The following is a 9,750-nucleotide window of genomic DNA, read 5'->3' as shown; positions in this document are numbered from 1 at the left end:
ATGTTAAATATAAATGCTGCAATTCGCTACAAAACCCCTACTTTTGAGACAGGTGAAGGCCATCGTACCAAGGAGCTGTAGGCAGATTGCCATGACGAATAACCTCTGTTCTGTTGTTTTTGGAATTTACAGACTGTCACACTGCTTGCAGAGCAGATTATGGGAAGGAGCCATCTTCTAAAAAGCACATGCTTCATCAATAGGTGTCTGTAGTGTAGTGGTCATCACGTTCGCCTAACACGCGAAAGGTCCTCGGTTCGAAACCGAGCAGAAACAGTGGTTGGGTTCTGACAGAAAATGTAAACTGTTTGCCACGCTAGGTGAGTGTAGCGCTCATTTCCTTTATACGCTTTTTAACAAGCGTGCACCGAAAGATTTATGTCTGCCAACTGAAGACGTGTTTCCGTAGTGTAGAGGTTATCACGTTCGACTCATACGCAAAAGGTCCCCAGTTCGAAACTGGGCGGAAACAGTGGGTGGTTTTTGCAAAAATTTCGTATGCGATTTTCTGTTGAGCAGGTCAGTACACTTGCAGGGATGTTTGTGGTTTAACTCTTTAGAAAAGGACAAAAATAAAACAAATGACCCTTGAGGTTTCCTGTACAGTAATAAAAAATGTTTGGTCTGCCAACAAAATTAGCAGCTTTTTGCCATGTTTAAAACACTGGGCAGTCTATAGTTTCAGTCGCTTTTGAACAAGTGTACGCTAGAAGAGGTGGGACTGATGTCCAAATCAAGTTTCCGTAGTTTAGTGGTTATCACGTTTGCTTTACACGCGAAAGGTCCTCAATTCAAAACTGGGCGGAAACAAGTGGAGGCATGTTAAATATAAATGCTGCAATTCGCTACAAAACCCTTACTTTTGAGACAGGTGAAGGCCATCGTACCAAGGAGCTGTAGGCAGACTGCCATGCCGAATGACCTCTGTTCTGTTGTTTGTGGAATTTACAAACTGTCACACTGCATGCAGAGCAGATTATGGGAAGGAGCCATCTTCTAAAAAGCACATGCTCCATCAATAGGTTTCTGTAGTGTAGTGGTCATCACGTTCGCCTAACACGCAAAAGGTCCTTGGTTCGAAACCAAGCAGACACAGTGGTTGTATTCTGACAGAAAATTTAAACTGTTTGCCACGCTACGTGGGTGCAGCGCTCATTTCCTTTATATGCTTTTTAATAAGTGTGCACCTAAAGATTTATGTCTGCAACCTGAGGACGTGTTTGTGGTGTAGAGGTTATCACATTCGTCTCACACGCGAAAAGTCCCCAGTTCGAAACTGGGCGGAAACAGTGGGTGGTTTTTGCAAAAATTTCGTATGCGATTTTCTGTTGAGCAGGTCAGTACACTTGCAGGGATGTTTGTGGTTTAATCTCTTAGAAAAGGACAAAAATAAAACAAATGACCATTGAGGTTTCCTGTACAGTAATATAAAATGTTCAGTCTGCCAACAAAATTAGCAGCTTTTTGCCATGTTAAAACACTGGGCAGTCTATAGTTTCAGTTGCTTTTGAACAAGCGTATTTCCATTTGTTCATTAAAATACCAAAAGTATTGTATTTTATTGTATTGGATAGTATTTTAGTGTTTTTTTTAAGTTCATTTATTAACTTGCATTATTTTATCTTGCTCAGATTTGAAAAACACTAAATGTTAAGCACTGGTACTATTATACTCTGTACATAATTGTTTAATTTAAAATGCTTTTTTTCTTGTTTTTTCCTGTTCGTCTCAACTTTAGATATTATTATTGCTGTTGTTTAATCTATAATCTATCATTTTAAATTGTTAAATTTATTTCCATTGTTCATTAAAATCAAACAGTTTTGTCCTTGTTTGCATTGTACTTTAGTGTTTTTAAAGTAAATTTTATTGACGTGCATTATTTTATCTTGCTCAGATGTGTAAACACTAAATGTTAATAACTGTTATCATTAAACACTACATAATTATTTGATTTAAAAAATCTTTTTTTTCCCCCATGTTCTCCACAGCTTTATATTTTATTATTATTATTATTAATGTTATTTTTGTTTAATCTATAAGTATTTAATACATTACCTTTTTCAGTTTTACATAATAATATGTATATTTTTGTACTATAAATAAAACGAGAAACTTACTATTTGGTGTTTACTGGTTATATTTCATATATATATTGGATTTCTGTACATAGTTAAACAAATATAATGTAAATATCTCAATGTAAAATGTAAAGGTCTAAAACATTATCAAAATGTTCTTTACATTTTGGACATTGAACTTTCTTTACAAGTCAAAGTCCAAATCACAGTCTTTGCTGTCCCAACTTAATTGATATAAGTAGTGTAGAACATTATATAGAAACTGTGTCTATTCCTCGCTTAGTGAGGCCAAACAATAAATCTAGTGTAGGATCTAGCAAAAATCTTATTGTAATTAAACCAGAAAATCTAAATATCAGTGAACAAAAACAATTTCTAAAGCTAGGTCTTCTAAACATTAGATCGCTCACACCTAAGGCGGTTATTGTAAATGAAATGGTCACAGATAATAGTTTCGATGTATTCTGCCTTACTGAAACCTGGCTTAAACCAAATGATTATTTCGGTATTTTGCAACAATCTATAGAGATATTCTTAATGTTATTCAGGAAACAGGTCACAGGTTTAATTCGTTTGAAGTACTTGTGCTAAATGTTACGCTCTTAGATGCAAGAAACAAATCCATATTATCTCTAGCCTTGGCTACCCTATATAGACCTCCAGGGCCCTATGCTGATTTCCTAAAAGAGTTTGCAGACTTTCTCTCAGATCTATTGGTCAATGTCGATAAAGCAATAATTGTTGGAGACTTTAACATACACGTAGATAATACAAATGATGCGTTAGGGACTGCGTTTACAGATTTATTAAACTCCTTTGGGGTCACGCAAAACGTCAGTGGTCCCACTCATCGTCTAAATCATGCACTAGATTTAATTATATCATATGGAACCAATCCAACTGATATAAATATTATACCGCAAAGTGATGATCTCACTGATCATTACATGGTAACTTGTATAATACGTACTGCTGAAATTTGTCATGTTGCGCCACGTTATAGACCAGGCAGAACAATCGTTCCAACCACTATAGATAGATTCTCAAATAGCTTACCTGATCTATCTCAGCTGCTCAGTGCACCCAAACAAACAGATGAACTAGAGGAAATGACTAGCAGTTTGAGCACCATGTTCTCTAGTACACTAGAAATTGTTGCACCAATTAGATTAAAAAAGGTTAGAGAGAAAACTAAAGCACCATGGTACAACAGTGCTACGCATGTTATCAAGAGAGAAACTCGTAACTTAGAGCGTAAATGGAAACAAACTAATTTAGAGGTCTTTAGAATCGCGTGGAAAGACAGTATGTCACGTTATAAAAAGGCTCTAAAAGCAGCAAGAGCTGAGCATCTCCGCAAACTAATAGAAAATAACCAAAATAATCCAAGGTTTTTATTCAACACCGTGGCTAGACTAACAAATAAACAAACATCACCAGAGCAAAATATTCCATTACAATATAGTAGTAATGATTTTATGAATTACTTCAATGAGAAAATAGAAAGCATCCGAAACACAATTGTAAATATACAATCCTCTATGATGTCTTATGATTCAGCCTCAATTATGGCCCCTCTAGAACAACTACACCGCTTTACAACTATAGGACAGGAAGAGCTAAATAAACTTATCATTGCATCTAAACCAACAACATGTTTATTAGATCCAATACCCACTAAACTACTGAAAGAAGTGTTACCTGTAGTCGAAGAGCCTCTTCTTAATATTATTAACTCGTCTTTATTTTTAGGTCATGTTCCAAAAATATTCAAGCTGGCAGTAATAAAACCTCTCATTAAGAAACCGCAATTAGATCCAAATAACTTAGCAAATTACAGACCCATTTCAAATCTTCCATTTATGTCTAAAATACTAGAAAAAATTGTGTCCGCTCAATTGTGCTCTTTCTTACAAGAAAATGATATCTATGAAAAATTCCAGTCGGGATTCAGACCGCATCATAGCACAGAAACTGCGCTAGTTAAAATTACAAATGATTTACTTTTAGCTTCTGACCAAGGCTGTATCTCAATACTAGTTCTACTCGATCTTAGTGCTGCGTTCGATACTATCGATCATAAAATACTCTTGGATCGACTACAAAACTACACTGGTGTTCAGGGACAGGCATTAAGCTGGTTTAGATCGTACTTATCAGACCGTTACCATTTTGTCTGTTTAAATGGGGAAAAATCAAAGATAACGTCAGTAGACTATGGAGTGCCGCAAGGATCGGTGTTAGGCCCTCTGCTATTCTCAATATATATGCTGCCACTTGGTAATATTATAAGAAAACATGGAATTAATTTCCACTGTTATGCTGATGACACTCAATTATATATCTCATCACGACCAGATGAAAACACTAACTTATCTAAATTGACAGAGTGTCTAAATGATATAAAATGCTGGATGACGTGTAATTTCCTGCTATTAAATTCAGATAAAACGGAGGTACTACTTATTGGTCCAAAAAACTACCCACAAAATCCCTTACAATACAACTTTAATTTAGAAGGATGTCCTGTTACTTTATCCACTACAGTAAAAGACCTGGGTGTTATACTAGACCGCAACTTGACTTTCGAAAATCATATTTCATATATTACAAGAACAGCCTTTTTCCACCTTAGAAACATTGCTAAGCTACGCAACATGCTATCTGTTTCTGATGCAGAAAAGTTAGTTCATGCATTCATGACCTCGAGACTAGATTACTGTAATGCTATATTAGCTGGTTGTCCTGCATCCTCAATCAACAAGCTACAGTTAGTGCAAAATGCAGCTGCTAGAGTTCTTACTAGATCAAGAAAATATGATCATATAACACCTATTTTATCATCTCTACACTGGTTACCTATTAAGTTACGTATCAATTACAAAGTATTCCTACTGACCTATAAAGCCCTAAATGGTTTAGCTCCTGTGTATTTAACAGACCTTCTATCGCCATACAATCCATCGCGCTCTTCAAGATCACTAAATTCGAGGCTTCTGGTCATTCCTAGGATATCTAAGTCCACTAAAGGAGGGAGGGCGTTCTCGCATTTAGCTCCTAAACTCTGGAATAGCCTTCCTGATATTGTTCGAGACTCAGACTCGCTGTCCCAGTTTAAAACTAGATTAAAGACGCATCTCTTTAACCAAGCATTCACTTAATGCTTAACCTTTGATACTACTGCTGAATCAGTTCGAATGCATTAACATTATGAACATCAGCTATGCTAATTATTTCCCATCTGCCTTTCTGCTGTTATCTCGGGACGCTAGTCCCGAGGTAAATAGCGTTCGTCAGCTCCAGTTTGTATCCAGCCTCTCACGGAGACTTCAGATGCCCCAACGCCTGTGAAGAGACGACTCGACGCCTGTGAAGAGACGACTCAAAGCCGGCGATATGTTATGCCATAAATTAATACTTGATTAACTAACTGTATTTTTCTATGTACATTTCCGAAATGCAATTTCTGTAAAGCTGCTTTGAGACAATGTGTATTGTGAAAAGCGCTATACAAATAAATTTGAATTGAATTGAATTGAATTTACAATTATTCACAGTAAAATATTTTCTATATTAAAGAAAACTATACCCTATTATAATGTAAATGTTTATTAAGGTAATTGCACATTTTGTACATCCTACACAATAACAAATCTTACACGTTTTATTCTATTTTGTGCACAAAGTTAGTTTATTATATGTAAATCGTACTTAACATGAGTTTCTAATCATTTTTTAATCTAGATACACTTTATGGTATTTGTGGTCGAGACGGGACTCGAACCTGTAATTTCGTGTATTTTTTCAGTCCCGCCTCCCTGGAATTTCCTGCGTTCTTATTGGCTAGCAACGCTCTACACCTACATGCGACTGGCCGTTGCGTGTAAAGCGAACGTGATAACCACTACACAACGGAAACTTGATTTGGACGTCAGTCCCACCTCTTCTAGGGTACGCTTGTTCAAGAGCGACTGAAACTATAGACTGCCCAGTGTTTTTAACATGGCAAAAAGCTGCTAATTTAACTGCAGGGCATAGTCTGCCACCGTAGAACAGCCCTGACGTAAACATAGCAGCTGATCGTGGATGGAAACCGCATTCGAGGTTTGTGCGAAGACAACTTGAAAGTGTTCCAGAAAGCAACTCAACGATTGTAGAGCAGGTGCATTAGAAACCCATAGCTCATTCCTGTACCCATAGGATATCTTGGCTCTTTCAGAGATGAATTGGTGGGCGTGGATCTCCATGTAAAGTCGACACTGCAAAAGGAATCCACTGCATGTCTCGTCTCCCGAATATGTAGCGGGTCGGGCCATGGGGCTACTGGATGCCGGTCGGAGACTCTGTAGAGTGCGACTAAGTTCAGCGAGGATTTCTTGAAGTGTAGTAGGTGGACTGGATGATGCAGCGTCCGCTGCGGAGAGAGGCGAATGTACTGTGGCAGTCGATGCGGTGGCGCCCTGAGTGGTCTCAGCACCGGAATGTAGGACATTATGAGCCGATGAAGCTTGCATAGTATGGTCCGGTCTTCTGTCAGGCTTGTACTGATGGACGAAGACACAAAGATAGAGTGACAATGTTTATTTAAACAAGCATAAGCAACTTCAGAATACTTGAAGGCTCGTGATGTCCCGGGGGAATTGACCTTTCGCCGGCCCCTCCCCCAAAACGGCCATTGACCAATCACACATCATAGCAACCGTTACTATGTGAGCAGGTCCGTCAAACATTGACTCCAAGCAAGATGGTGAAGCGGTGCCCACGGCGTTTGTAAATCGGACACTAGATACCCCGAGAGATTGTCTGGAGGAGTTGTGTTCTATCCGTTTCCAAAGCCGAAAACACAACGTGAGCGGTGCCTACAATGGATAAAAACAGTGTGGACGGCCCCCGTCCCAGTTACATGTGTTGAACATGGTTAACTCGCGTGCAGCGTGCGTGAGACTGACACTGAGATTAGTCAAAGAAACATGGAGAAAGCAGATCAAGAGGATCCACAAAGGAATTACGTTTTCTAAAGGTTTGTTGTTAACATGATATTTTCGGGGGGAAATGAGCAACAGTCACTAGCAGTGCAGCACCCGTAGGCTAACGTTACAGTTTAGAGGAGTGCAGGTTCGCAACAGGGAAAGCATGAAGCTTGCTTGACAACATCAGTTATCAATATATCAATATCGTAACGAATAGAAATAACCTTAAATAATGTATGATTATCTGCATCTTTCTGTCTCTTATGTATAGTTACTTTATAAACACGAAAATCGCATTCAGCATGACACGCAAGCGGTTGCCGTGGTAATGAACAACCTGCTCGTTAAAGAGAATGTATAATCCTGTATCGGAGGCAAAATTACTAAATATGGAGCGTGAGTTATATATTTCTAACTCCAAACAATTGGCCACTGAACCAGCTTATAAAATCTTCTTAAAGGCTGTGCTGGTTGCATTTGAGGTACAGGTCATAGGGTTTCTCAGATTTCGCTTGAGACAGTATAAGCATTAGCCTCGATAGTAGTCGTGTCTCCTTCATTGCGTATTTTATATTTTGAATATATCCCTCCACTGCATACTGTAACCCATTTTGCCTCGATCTGGAGGATATCGCGGAGGTATTGATCCAAAAAAGGTCACTGACACGCACGGGTACACCTCTTCCCGTCATGGCAATCTGTCCCGCTGGTCGTGTTTGACCATTTGTTTGTCGGTCGTAGCAACAGTAACTAAGGGGGGCGGGGCTCGGCGAAAGGCTAATTCCCAAGTCCCAGAGGATTCCATGAACATGAGTGATACAGAAAGAGCTCGACTTGATCAGCTGGATCTTACTGAAGGACACTTGAACAGTCGTAGATCAGTGCAGGTGAAACACAGGAAGGTGATCATGAGTATCAAGAAACCCAATTCACGGCCGCCGCAGAGGAGATATAAATAGGACATTAGCATGGAGTGAAAACCACTTGAAATCAGGCAATAACTGGAACCAGGCAATGAACACAAGGAAACCAGTGAGTCACAGGTAACGGATAGATGAGACCGGACACTGAGTGAGAGGAGACTGAAGCTTATGAATGGTGTGCAACAAGGTGAGTAATGATGATGAGCAGGTGGAAGCGATTAGAATTCCGGGGATGTTGAGCGAGACCAGGTGCGCTGAGTTGCGATTGATGAAGTGGTGTCATTGATGAATGAATCGGTGACAATAGGAGGACCGAACCTGCAGAATAAAAAATGAATAAATTAATATGTAAAAATGAATAAATTAATATGTAAATGAATAAAAAGATAATAGGTGATAATATGTGATAATAGGAAAATAAATAAAGGATTAAATGGATTGATAAATAAATATGATTTATTCTTAATCAAAGAATAAATTGTAGTTTTTTTCCTTGATTTATTTTCTTTTTTACATTTTTACATACAAAATATTTTTTAACTTTTATTTATTCTGTAATTCATTTTTATATTTGGTAAGCAAGACCAACCCACATTATTATTATGCACGGCAAAGACATGTAAGAATAAATATAAAAAGAAAGAAAGAAAATGTAAATAAATAAAGGTTAAAAATAAATAAATGTGGAAATAAATACATATTGGAATAAATGCATATAAAAATAAATGAATGCATAAATAAATATAAGAATAAATGGAAAAAATTAATTTAAAACAATAAAAATACATTAAAATATAAAAGCAAATAATAAATAATTATTGGACAAATAATACAAAAATACATTTGATTAAAAATTAATGATATTTATTTTATCATAGTCATTGATTCATTTATTTATTTTCCTATTATCATATTTATTTATTTATCTATTTATTCATTTATTTATTCATAAATTCTGCAGGTTTGGTCCTCCATACTACTGCACATTACATCTTACTTCACTTTTAACATATTTTAAACATATTATTTGAGTGCATCATATAATGAAACATTCAATGATGAAATCAATGATGAAACATTCACCTTTACAAACAAAGATACCATTGTAAAATAACAGCTGTATTTAAACCCAGGAGTTTGGTTTGCTGTTTCTTAACGTCACAAACCATTCAACACGATAACAATACGATTACATGATAATATTCATGCAATTTAAATGATAAAATATTTGAATAATGATGTAAATGCAGTTACCTGAGTTAAAATCTGTCTGCAGGTAAGGTAGTTTAGACAGTAACAAAACAAAACAAGTTTGCTAACAAGTTGGTAAACAAATATCTCTCCGATCGTAAAACGGGTCTCCCCCCTCCACTGCGAATGATTGATTGACAGATGACACTACGCTTTTTAAATTCCCCGCCACAGAAAAGCGAAACAGCGCCAGGAAGTCTACGTTTGGCCAAAGGTATATTGCATCCGTAGTGTTAATCACTACCATAGAGAATGAATGGGAAAAGTTAAGGGAAGTTAAGCTTAACCATTTTCGGCTCCCGCGCGAGTTGACCTGGGTTCGATTCCCGGCCAACGCATTTCATTTTGCTCAAGCTGTCGTTAAAATAGTTGTCTGGGGACCCTGGCCAGCTCCTCCTGTAATTCGTTTGCTGGAGCAAAACTTTTGTACCGGTCTTTTGGCAGCAGTAAAGGACTGGATCTCCCCGTCGGGGAATCAAACCCGAGTCTGACGCGTGACAGGCGGAGATACTTTCCACTATACTA

General features: G+C 37.6%; 1 non-coding gene across 1 annotated transcript; it reads left to right on the top strand.

Annotated features, from left to right (window-relative positions):
* Positions 1-203: 203 nt before the first annotated feature.
* Positions 204-276, top strand: trnav-aac (transfer RNA valine (anticodon AAC)). Its single transcript has one exon. It is a non-coding gene; the product is annotated as a tRNA-Val (tRNA).
* The last annotated feature ends 9,474 nt before the right edge of the window (positions 277-9,750 follow it).

This window comes from Siphateles boraxobius, unplaced genomic scaffold (genome assembly GCF_051911475.1).
Source record: "Siphateles boraxobius isolate OS27281-9 unplaced genomic scaffold, OSU_SipBor_1 51, whole genome shotgun sequence".
NCBI classification, from domain to species: Eukaryota; Metazoa; Chordata; class Actinopteri; order Cypriniformes; family Leuciscidae; genus Siphateles; species Siphateles boraxobius.
The sequence above is the reverse complement of the archived record's forward strand: the minus strand, read 5'-3'. Positions and strand labels throughout refer to the sequence as shown.